General features: G+C 41.9%; 1 protein-coding gene across 14 annotated transcripts in view; it reads right to left on the bottom strand.

The window, feature by feature from the left end:
- Mecom (MDS1 and EVI1 complex locus) overlaps positions 1-13,239 on the bottom strand; it is a 562,715-nt gene that overhangs the window by 263,297 nt on the left and 286,179 nt on the right. The window lies entirely within an intron of this gene.

Raw genomic sequence — 13,239 nt, forward strand, 5'->3', positions numbered from 1 at the left:
TCTCTTAAGACATTATAAAACTGTTAGACAAAGAAATGTGAATACCACTGCTTCTTTTGAGAATGGGAGGAAACCAAAGAAAATCGGGACCATGCTAGGCTATTCTTTTCAGTATGAAAATGGTAAGTTAAACCTGTTGCACGGAATTATCTATAATTCCCCACGCTAAGGCAAATGTTTTTGAAGAATGAGCAAGAGTAATGTCTCCTAGAAAAAAAAAACTGATTATAGAATTTTCAAAATCTGTCAAATTTAATGTCAAGTAAGCGCTGAGACTCTGGTTGCTAAATTTCTCACTGTTTCTATCCTTTATGCCATGAAACAAGGTACAAGGTTCATAAGTTTTTGAAAAACTCTCATAAAACTCTTTGCTGATACCCACTAGTACTCAGTAAATAGCTGAGCTTTCCTCTCTGTTAGGAGTGCTGGAACGCTGGCAGGAACCCAGCAAGAGCCTGAAAATGTGCCTGGTCTCCATGAAAACCACAGATCACGAGAGTTAATGAGAAATTTGGTCTTCAAAACTAGAAAACTTGATGATTTTTTTGTTTCTCTATAAAGCTCAGACATAAGTGAATTTTGGGAACTGAGAACAGTTACAGGAAGCAGCCAAAAAGCCAGCACTGCCTGTTTAGCCCCCGTCACTGTCATTCCGGGCCTTAAGTGTTTTTTCTCCAAGTAACCAAGACATGGGGGAGAGTGAAAATCGCCTTAATTTAAGAGGCAACGTTCCGGACCTAACACACCTCCTCCTTCTTTATCAGCACATGCGGAACAGTTGTGAGTCACTTCAGAGGGACGATCACGCCATCAGTGACTCACCGCAGGTGTGCCCCCACCTGTGTCCTCAGAATGACTAACTGTCCCTCAGATGGTCAAACCCTGGGAAGAATTATTCCAGAGGAAGGCTGCAGACACATCAGGTGGACATGCAATTAGTTTAACCAAAACTATTAGGTAAGGAGAATTATGTTGGGACGCAGCTAAGGAAAAACAGAGATTTAAAAAAAAAAACTGGAAGAAGAGGCGGGAGGAGAAGGAAAGGGGAAGGGAGGCGGGGAGGGGAGCTACAGCTCCCCCCTGCATAGTCTCCGGGATCTAAGAACACATGGTGTTCAGGTGACACATTTGTGGAGTTCACATATTAACTAAGAAGAGGCAAAAGCAAGAGGGATTTTCGGAACCACATGCTCACTTCTGTCCTTCATCAATGTTTCATATAAATCCAAACTGAAACAACTGTCCACACAAACAAAGTCTTCTCGATGCAAGAACGAGGCAGAGGCATCCACAGTACCACAGAGGAACTTGTAGCTGCTTCACTCTCTCCTCCCGTTGGCATCCCCCCCATCTTATAACTTTCTCAAGGGCTTTGATGTAATGTCATTTGTTTGGTGTTTAGTCTGTGCCTAAAATGTCAGCTGTTTATTATTTTTACATTCCGGCACTAACACAATGGCACTTCAGAATAAAGGGCAGGGTTTCTGACACATCTCAATGACCAAAGGACTTACATTAAATAGAGGTTTCCAATCTCTCTGAAAATACAGCCCCTCATTTTTTAAAAACGTAGATAGGCCAGTTTTCATTACCACATAATTTTCTTCTGACATTTGGGTAATATACCTGAGTGGCCCTGTGGAAAGGACCAACACATCGCTTCAAGGAGTGTGTGCCTTGTCTAGAGCTATGGGAAACTGGTTTCTTCCATAGAGCAGAAAACCAGGCTTATAGGCATTGAGCAATAGGACCAGGAAAACAAGACAACGCTTCAAAACCAGAGACCTCGCAGGAAGGATGAATTTCGTATCCAGACTAAAGAGAAGTGTCGTTTAATTCAAGAATGAATAAAACCAGACATATTATTCCATAAGAATATATATAGAACCATACTCCAACACATCGGGGACAATATACAGCAGATTTGGGGTGAACATTGTACTGATTAGGAGGGAAAAGGGATATATAAAAACGCAAGTGACTTTCAAAAAGGTCACAGACAAATCCACTTGGACGGACTGCTTGGGCTGAGCAGCTTCCTGCTTATTTCTAGAGTCTACCAGTTTTCTGATGAATTTTAGCACCCTACTAAGGTAGTTTTTCCCCCACGTCAAACTAGCTAATCCATGTAGTCATGCTCGCCTACATACAGAGCACATCTCAGTGCTGCCTTCTACCGTTCTTGACTTCAGAATTCTAATATTTCAAGAACCACCATGCCTGGCTGAAGGACCTTACACCTAAGTCCACAGAAACTGGAACAGAAATCCTATTTGTCTTTATTCATACTAGAAGCACTACAGCTGCTCTGGGCACATAGCTGAACAAATCATGGACATCAGCTCCCCAGCTGGGTTAGCCAATGGCAACTCACCTCTAAATATGATTCAAGGAACCCTGAAGGTGCCCAAAGTGAAGCCAAATGCACAGCCATGTCGCCAACACTCAGCTGAGGTCCGCAAGAGAGGAATGAACATCAGTGAGATGAATTCCCCATGTGGCTGCTTGTGTCCATTTATAGTGTCCCTAACAAAGCAGTGTCAGGGACCCAGGTAACTAGTACTACAATATTTCATTGTTCCATGATATGTTTTCGTTAGTTTTTAAACTGAAGCATCTATAGGCAAATTCAACTATTCTTCAATATTATTGCTAGAAACATCCTTACAAAATTAATGTCTTTAAATAAGACGTTTCAGGCTTTGGAAGGCACATAGAGAGACTCTCTTGAAAATGAATGTTTACCTGGATTTGCCAGTATTGATGCCTTTTCTCATATCTCAAATTTCTATTAAATATTATGAAATCCACAATATTCTGAATAGAAGCCCCACCCCACTCCTACACACAAGAAATCTTAGGATAGTACAATTTGTATGAAGAATCATAAAATATAGAAAGGATTTTTGCAACAAACTAGTCTTGAAGATGTTGGCAGATATTAACCCAGAGTATTCATAGCTAGGGGAACTGAATGATGGGGCTAATTGCATTCCCAGGAAGTAGGGGTTTTCTGTACAGGGCCCTGGTCCTTCTCATTTTCCCCTTGAGAAGTTTCTATCCATACCCAAGCTAACTCAACTTTGGACTTTGGGCTACCGGTCTATTCAGTTCTAAACCCTCAACTGTATTATCTAGTCTGCCACTGCAACATCCTGTAAGCTTAAGAGGTTGTTGCCCTCCATTTCAAAAAATACCGATGATAGTTCTCCCTGAGAGAACCACACAACTGTTGATGCTTCTTACATGCAAAAATTCAGAGTTTATAACAAATAGCAGAGTTTAGCGTGTTAGAAGTCATTGAGAATCTTCTATTCAATTTGATTCCCCAAATTTCCATCGAGCTAACAGTATATATAAAATGCTATGTGTGAACCAGTGACAATGTATGATAAGATCAGGAGATGTGCGAGCACTCGTGATAGATGTCTATATGCCTATATAACCTAGTGAGTTATGATACAGTGATAAAACATCACTGTCATATCATAAACCACTGAGCAGGGCCCAGAAAAAAAGCCAGTTCACAGGATGGCCATGTCATTTAACAAGCAAAGGAATCTCGTGGAGGGATAAAGTATATTGCCTTCATTTAAGATTAGATATTCATAATCCATTAAGATACCAGCTGACACGAGGTATGTGCGCTCTCGAGGCTAGTCAGGAAGGGTCCGCAGCAGTGGTTCCTGAAGACCACACACAGGAACCAAAGCATTCAGACCTTCCCCAACTTCCTGACCAGACCACACACCTCCCTCCCTCCTTACAGAACAAACCAGCCCCACCCATCTCTTACCAAAACCTAAGAGAGCAGAACTGGCAGGAAAGGAGGGTATTGAGTGTCAAGACGAGCAGTGAAGGAGCAAAGAAGAGAAGCCTGCACCCGAAGTCACTGTGGGTGAACATCAACAGACTCAGGGCTGGGTGAATCTTGGAAGCTGTGTGTGTACACGTGTGTGCATGAGCTACAAGATAACCCGAGTACTGGAGTCAGATATCATGGTCCCCTTTGCTTCTGTTTTGTTCGTTTGTCACAAAGTAGCTCACTGGTTTAGAACTTCCTCAGTAGGCTAGGTTTACTGGCCAGTGAATCTTTGCCTTCCCAGAGGAGGAATCACGCGCATAAGCCAGCGTGCTCAGCTGTAAGTTTTTAACGTGGGTTCTGGAGGTTGACTTCATGTTCTGATCCATCTCCCGAGCATGCTCCATAGATGCTTAAATGCTGCCCCTCCCTCACCCAATCTACCTTGCTGAAACCCAGATTCATTAGACGCAAAGGTAAAATCCCTCTCCCTCCTCTTCTTTCTTCTTGTCATGGTTAAGGGACACTTATTAAAGTCTTCACTTAAGATCTGTTTAAACTTCCTCAGTGTCTGCTGACAGGAGCTGGGTCTCCAGAGAAGCATTTCTGGAGAGTATTCACAGCAAGGGTACTGTTTAACTCTTTCAGGCTGTGGTTTTGCAAACCCAGAACATTTAATTTTCTAGTTTTTTTTTTATCTAGATGGTGAGGCTCTTCCAGAACGGAAGGCTGGTGGGAAGGGGATCACGGAGGCACCATGCAGTGTGCTTTGGCCTGGGCTCTATAGTCCCACACCCTGCCTGAAGTCCTGTGTGCACCTTCTCAACATCACTTTTGCATCCGACGCCTGAGGTCATTGCCGCAGTTACTCCATCCTACCGTTGCAGGTAAACTGGAGAAAGGTGGTTGAACATTTATGTCCCATCAAGAAGCCAATTTAAACAAAAGAACCATTCTTCTCTACCTTACACTGCATCTTTTTCTTACTGTTTTGTGTTGTTTTAAAAATTCCACTGTATCTACGTTCTACTTGAAAGGGCAAAACAATACCTTTGAATACTGCGCTTTGTGAACGGTGCAGTGTTGGCTTGAACTTGGCCTACTATGGAAACAAGGAAATCCATACCCCTACCTTTCAAAGCAGAGCTGGGAATAGCATCTTACCTCTAGCCCACAGACTTTCTATTCAATAGGAAAATTTGGTCTTTAGATGACCGTTCTACTAAAACATCAAGTTCCACAGAGGGATGCACATACCAAAGTTGCTTTCATTTCAAGTCTGCAAGCCACAAGTTTACAGTCATTTTACCAACAGAAACTGTAAAACAAGCACATATTTTTTACTTAATTTGAAGTGAATCTGTATTCTTCCCAGAACACAAAGACCCAAGCATGGCCTCAACTATAAATAAAACCTCCAACCCGTTACCCTAGGGAGTATTCCACATGAATGAAAGGGGAGGCGGGGAGACAGAAGAAAGTCAAATGACTTTTCCAAGGTCCCGAGTCTGACTTGGGGCAAACACCCCAGGTTCCTGGCATCTGTCCCAGCGTCCGTTCCACTGTGTCACACACGGCCCTGAAACACAAACCACTAAACACATGGTGAAGAAGGGAGCAAGGGGCTCTGCCACATGAATGGCTAGATTGTTGAAGACGGGGGCTGGGAGCTCCGGAGGAAAGGCCTGAAGGATAATACATGTTACAGAATCTATTTGCAAGTAGCTACTGCGGTTACCCGTGTGGCTGCCTGAGGGGGACTGGGAGGGGAGGACAGGTGACTGACAGCATGGACACAGGCCTTGACAGGCTCAGGAAGAGGGGCACACGAGTCACGGTGCTTCCCGGGCATCGTTCAAAGGCTTCATCACATGAAACCTAGAACACAGTCAGGAAAGCCACTATCCGCAAGGACTCTTTCTTTATTCTTGGAACTCTCCTGCTTCCCCACTTTACATGATAAAATATTAGAACTTCTGTTTCTATTTTTGGACCTTGCCACAATCAACTTGAATGTTTTGTAACTATTTAAGAGCCCCCTTTTGGCATATTCATATTTTGTGTACATTGGTGACATAAATAAGTTAACAAAATGTGATGAAAATAACTTTGATTAAATTTTCCCATTCCTTCACTACCCCGTGTGCCACCTACTGTTCACCCATGAAATACTGCAGTTTGCACATCAATAAAATTTCATATTAATATTCACTGAGGTAGAATGACTTCATTAACCATTTCCCCCCTCTCCTGTTCTCTATTCCAACTGTGTTTAACTTTGGAACTTCTGACAAATGGTCATTATTCTCTGGACTAGTCAAAAAAAAAAAATCCCAAGCTTTGGGGAAACGTAGTTGGTCTAAGCCCTGGGGAATGGGGTCGTTGAATTAAATGATAAATATATGCATTTAAGGTCATTAGAGACTTTATCTCCTGTGAAGGCTGTATTTGTCAGATTGATATAATTTCTCTCAACTGAGTACTTAACTCCACGGGCCACCGTTATTATGATTATTCCTTCCCCTTTAAGTGGGAGACTCTGGCTAAAAGCACGTGTGCTCACTCTCGGGCAGCTTCTAGAGGGCTCAAGGCACACCTTTGTTTCATTTAGTATGCAGTTTTCACCTCTGACCCAAGAAATGAGGCCTGGGTTTCCTGAGCTTTATTGCCTGTTAATAGACTGCGGGCTGTGTTTTCAGCAGTAATAGAAATGGCGGACAGGCATGTCGTTTAAGAGGCTGGCAGGCTGCAGCCTGAAAGACAACGTCAGGATTCAAAGTCAGCCTGGCCCAGAAATAATATAAAGATCACAGCGACATGAAGGAGGAAGTTTTCCATATTCCCTCGCACCCGAGGCGCCCCGCCGTGAAAGAATGGCTGGCCGGCTCTAGACACTTCCCACTGAACAATGGCAGACACCCTCAGTGGTGCTAAGTGATTGATCCAATAATTCATCTTCAACTTACACCTATCTACATATTTGGTTTCTCCTCATTAAACGGGAAACATCAGTGGCAAACTTATAAAGTGCAGTCCTTGACTCTCCATAAAATATACACAGATGCTCATCAGGGGCTCTGGCCTGGCCACTGCTTGGGACACGTGTTTATAATTTTGTCTTTATTTTGTTTGCTGTCGTTTGCTCTTCAGTACATCTGTTCAATTAAAATGGAAACGTGTGACATGGGGTGTACTCAGCAACGTGGGAGCGCAGTAATGAAACGTTCTAAGGCTCCTGTCTCCGCTCTTAACGCAGAAGGATTCCGTGCCTTGGAGCTCTGCTGACTGAAGAGTGCAAATAAAAATATCCTTGAAATCACACAAAGAAGTTGACTCTTTTGTTAATAGTTAAGCAAGGGTGTTATTACTGCATATGGACATTATTTTACATGAAAAGACATTATTAAAAATTATTTACTGCCTCATGTTTGGAAACTTACAGGAAACGTCTGATAATATATTCAACTTGTTTATTACGACTTCATATAATTTTGAATAATACTACTTTTTCCTCTGACAAGTGCAATAAACTGTACTGGTATAGACACGGGTTGGTTATCACGACTGAACTGTGTTGCTTAAAGATACATGCTGGAACAATCAGCCTTTGACGGCTGCATCTCAGTATTTACACTCACCGTCACGGTAATAACTCACCGTTTCTATATTAATAAGGCAGCGAAATTTATTATGATGGTATTGAAAAGTTATTAAGTACTGCATCCCAAGTGACAAAGTACCACAGCACTGTCACTACCCAAAAGCAGTTGCCCATCCATCACCCGCCTTTCCAGATGGCCCTGCATCTTTATCGCTCCCAGGTTGGTGACATCACCTGTTCACCCACTCAAAATTGATGATGAAAGCAAACATATCTATCTTACTTACATTTACCAAATCAATTTAATTTTTACAGGCCATGGCTTGGTGACATATTGACTGTTTTCCTTAATGGCATCTACCGTATTTAATGCAAGGATGTCATCTTTGATTCCTGGCTCGCATAATGTGTCATTTCATAATAAATTTTTTCTAACATATTTACTTAATGGAAAGAATTATGATTGCTTGTCATTTCTCTTATTAAACACAATGATAATTCTTTTTCCTTTTGAGTATCTCTTTGGGAGCTATTTTTATCCCTCTCTGATGCTTAAAAGTAGCAACGGCTCAGATGTATAACAGATATTGAGCAAAAGCTGAATGTAGGCACAGCCGCTGCCAACCCTGGAACTCATGAGAACTTTGCCTCATGTATTTGTAACAACAACCACAGGAGAACCAGGCCTTCAAGAGCTAATAATTATAATAACGTCGTCAGTGAGAGCCAAAGCTGGAGAAGTGAAGGAAGTGGCGCTATAGATGGCAACAGCTACAAAGCTAATTTTAATTTCCTTTATATTTGCTCTTTGTGCCTGTGCATTAGCATGAGCAGTTCTCTGAACGTAAGACCGCGCCATGAGATTTCATACAATTCAAAGTAAACACAGGCTCATCAAGGTGAAGATACAAATCTAAAGGCAGCCTGGTGACTCTCAGATTTACATGCGTGATACCCTTTTTTTGCCACAAGTAAAAGCCCCATGTGCTGGCCTTCCAGAGGCTTCTCTAACACACAGCATCATGGCATTGTGTAACATCTGCACTACCAAAGCACGGTGAAGACTTACTCTGGGCTGGGAAAGCATAATGGCACCAACTTTGGGTTTTGCTACTTGGCATTCATCTATGTGGCTGTGTCCTTGGGCAAAATCCTGGACTAGGCTTTCATTAGAGCCTGCCCATACTCATAGAGGGGCTGGGGCCAGAAGGCAAAAGACCACAATTGTGTTTTTCCTGGCCTCCAAACCCTAGCTAGTAAAGGTGTACAAGGGTGACAAAACAACTCAAAACAATCTATAAGTATTTCTCTAGAAAAATAGGGGAAAATTGAGAGAGAGTCTATGAGACAGGAAACAGAAATCTATGCCTAGCGAGCTCATGAAAGTGGGGGCAGGAAAACACTTATTAGATTTAGCAGAAAGGAGTCTCTTCCCTGCCCCAGCTATCTTGTCTATCAAGCACTGTGATTTAATCTCCTATACCCTGACATGAAGGGAACCTAGAATGAGCTCCAACTTTACCTCATCCTCTACTAAACAAGATGGGTGGGAGGATTAATGACTTCCTGGGGAAGCCCCAGAAAGATGGAGCGTTCCACCCAGGACTAACCATCCATCTGTGATTCTACAAGTGGGCAGAACTGTATGTGATAAAGACAGGACTCCGGGATGATTTAGAGCCTTTCAGAAGCCAGTTGAGAGATTCCTGTATATCTTTAAGTGTAAAGTTATGGGTCTAGTTTGAGGAAAACAATTCCAGAGGGCAGAGGCAGGTAATCTGCTTCTACCTATACACTAAATTTACACCAACTCTTCCTTCTCTGTGAAAATGCTTCATGGCCATGTGAGATGACTGTCCTAGCTCCACGCGAGACAGTGTTTTGGGTGAGATTTTCAGGAAAATGGGGACTCAGGCAGACCAACAGAGTTTGCTCTTTTTGGGGGGCATCTGCTGTCTGTGTCAGAGTGGAATTTCTAATACTAGCATCGCATGCGATGATTCTACTACCACAACAATTTAAACAACAATAACGACAACAAAAAAGCAAGCGATGCACACCCGAGACTGCTGACCAGGTGAGATTCCCACACCATGCCAAGCAGCCTAGGAAGGGAGACATCAACGGTCAAAGGAAGGCAACACTGTCCTGCCAAGGGTGCCTACCACCCATGGGTCAGCAACATGAGCTACTAGCAACAGCAATATGTATGCATACACTTCATGTCCATACAAGCCAAACACTCTGTGTAACAGGGACAGAGGTGCCATCCAGTGACATAACCTAGCCATCCTCCAGAGCCTCAAGGAAGAAGAGTGTTCTCTGCAGTTTGGCTTCTCATTGGCCAGCCAGTTCCAGACGCTGGGTAACCAGAGATTGCAGAGCCATGCTAAGCCAACTCATGCACATGACTAAGTTATTTTATGTTTTATTCTGTGTATGATCATGTGCAGGTGTCTTCAGTGTCCAAAGCAATTGGATCCCCTATTGCTAACGTTAAAAGTCATCCGTGAACTACTCAGGGTTGGGGCTGGGAACGAAACTTGGGGTCTTGGCAGGATTAATAGGTCCTCTTAACAGCTGAACCTCTTTCCATCCTCCATGAACATCCTTTTCAAAAAGCCAAGGGAACAAGGTAGATTCCCAGATCATAACGAAAGAGACTGAGAGAGTTCTGAGAGGGGCGACATTTGAAAGCCATGCCTGCTGGTCCTAGGCATCGAGAGAGTAAGAGAATGAATGAATGGATGGATGGATGGATGAATGAAACACATAAGCAGAACATTTCAATATAATGCCGAGCATTATAAAGGAAATCCTCTTTTGATGGTTTGGAAAACTTCTGCGGACTAGGGAGATGACAGGGTGGTGAGGAACACTTGTTTCTGCAGAAGACTCCAGCTTGGTTCCCACCACCCACACAGTGGTCCACATCACCCTTAACTCTAGCTCTAGGGGACCTGATGACCTCTGGGTACCAGGCACACACACGGCCCACCGGCACACATGCAGACAAAATACTCACACACATAAAATAAGCAAATCTTAAAAAAAAATCTTAAAGGGAAATATTTATTTGGGAGGAGAATGTAAGAGTTACTGGATGCACTAATTTTTGTAGTTATGATCAAGCCAATAGATGTATGTAGGCTGCACTGAGGGGGCATCACATGTAATGTACAATACTAATAAACCCCCAGATGACCATTTTTGTGGTTGGTTGCTTGTTTGTCTATTTATTGGCACAAGTTTTTATTATATTACCCTGTCTGTAGACCAGGTTGAGCTCAAATGCGTATAGACGCTACCTGCCCTTGCCTCCCAAGTGCATGGCCAACTTCGGGTAAACTCTCAAAAGAAATAAGGTATGCACACTTGTCTGGGGGCAGTGTTCCTAGGCTGTTCAGTGTGTATTCAGAATACTTGTTCCTGTATCAATAAAGATGACTCCCCAAAATTTAATTAACATACTCAGCCAAATTATTATCTGTATTGTCAGTAGCATTTGAAGGATGCAACAGGTCTGATCTGAAATCTCTTAAGATGTATATTGAGCAATGTCATAACATCTCTGAGAGAGGGGAAGATCTTGGGAGTGAGTTCTGACCCACAATGGTACAAGAAACATTTGTTTGTTTTATGGACCAGTTTACATTATTCCTAGGAATGAATGAGAATATTCCTGAGAGAGATATTAATTCCTCATGAAGTAAAAAATCACTATAGTGATTAGCAATGAATAGGTACTTTGTAATTCAGGCTATTATTTGTGCTTAGAGTGCATTACTCTTTTCATTAGTAAGTAGTGATATCCGTTAATGACTATATATATATGATGAGTTGTCTTCCTCACCAATTAGAAGCAACTTCAAAAGTATTAAGACAAATAAATCCTTGGAAATCTGATTCACTGGATATACAACTTGTTCTTATAATCCTGATGTATGAGTCAGGCATCTTAAAAATTCAGTATTGTTGGTGGTGTTAATGAATATTCATGTTTCAGCAAACATACAAGTTTTATGTTTTAATATCTGAGATGATACCATTGTGTAACCTCAGATCCATGGGAACTGCCTGTTTTACAGTGAGATAGGGAAGCATACCTCATTGACTACTAGATTACAGTCTGGAACAGAATGTATTTTCAAAGCACTGAATCAAAGTTGGGTGATGAATTTCCCACTCCAACATAATCTCTTTCCACTATTCCATCTCATCTATTTAACAGGACAAAGGAGAAATGCACTATCTGCACACATCATTATTTTTCTGTGTACAATTTTATGTATGTCTGAGTGGAAAAAATAAAAGCTAAGCACACACCTGAAGTTTTAACAGATCACATAAATTTGGAACAATTTGACAAGATGAACATGATAGGGGATTTTGCACACAGTAGGCACCTCACTAATGGGTGCACATATACTTGTAGAGTTTAGAGTAGCCCGTGAGAGTAAAGGTATAGAAAATTTGCTAATTGACCATATTTCAAAAAGGCTAAGCTTTATAGAGTTATATCAAACTGCTTCAGACTGTTAGGGGAAAATAATAAACTACTGTCTTAGTTAGGGCTTCTATTGCTGGGACCTGACCATGACCACGGCAACTCTTATAAAGGAAATCATTTCATTGAAATGGCAGCTTCTAGTTCAGAAGTTTAGTCCATTATCATCATGGTGGGGAGCAGGGCAGCAGGGAGCATGGTGACGTGTAGGCAGACATGGTGCTGGCTACATCTTTATCAGGAGGCAACAGGAAGTGAACTGACTTACTGGACATGGCTTTAGCATATATGAGACCACAAAACCCACCCCCATAGTGACACATTTCCTCCAATGAGGCCACACCTACTTCAACAAGGCCACATCTTTTAATAGTGTCATTCCCTTTGAAGGTCATTTTCTTTCAAACCACAACTATACCACTCAAATTGGTCTTGGACTTAAAAGTAGGTTTAGAATCCTATCCTAAGTTCTTGTTTTCATTGTTAGTTAGGAAAGAGTCGATGCTTCCTTTTCAAATGAGGCCACAGCTACACAATACTGAACATCCTAGACATAACTGAGTTTCTAAGGAATAAGAAGATTTATGAAACTATCTGAGACATGGTATTGGCCTCTGCCCAGTAATGACCCAGTGCTCGTAGGTATCCTAGCCAATGGCATTTCTGTTGTTGGCCTTGTGTTCCTTCACACCCATGTGCTAAGCCCTACTGCAGACTAGAGGATTTAACCAAATGCAGTGGGTGACATACCTCAGGACATGGCAGTCACAGTCAAACCAAAATGTTGTGCAAGCTCCTCTTTATTAGATCAACACTCCTTTGGAAAAAAAATAGGTCTATTAAAATATCTTTGGGTTATTTTCTATAGACACACATACACACACACACACACACACACACACATATAAGTATGTCTTAAAAATATCCTATTTCCCTGAAATACAAACTTATAAAAAAAATTCCAAAATACTATATTTCAAAAAAGTCATGCAATGTGTAATAAATGACTTAAAAGCTAGAGCTATAACTTACCTTCCAAGTGCTCATCTTAGTACGTGCACACCCTAGAACAACAGATAGCCTTCACCAAAACAAGAACCAGCCAGAATTTTAGTCTTTGACTTTTAGTTTCTAGAGCTGCGATAAAACAAATTTCTGTTGCTTCTGCCCCTGAGTCGAGGCAGCCTAAGCTAATGCAATCTGCTTATTAATCAAAAGTAAGAAATATACTGAGCATTGGCAAGCCCACACAACTTCGTGAAACACCATCAAGACTACACTAGGTGAGTGTAACTTTGCAAACTCTACGTAAGCCTTGCCCTCTTGGGT

This window comes from Myodes glareolus, chromosome 20 (genome assembly GCF_982192425.1).
Source record: "Myodes glareolus chromosome 20, mMyoGla1.1, whole genome shotgun sequence".
Lineage (NCBI taxonomy): Eukaryota > Metazoa > Chordata > Mammalia > Rodentia > Cricetidae > Myodes > Myodes glareolus.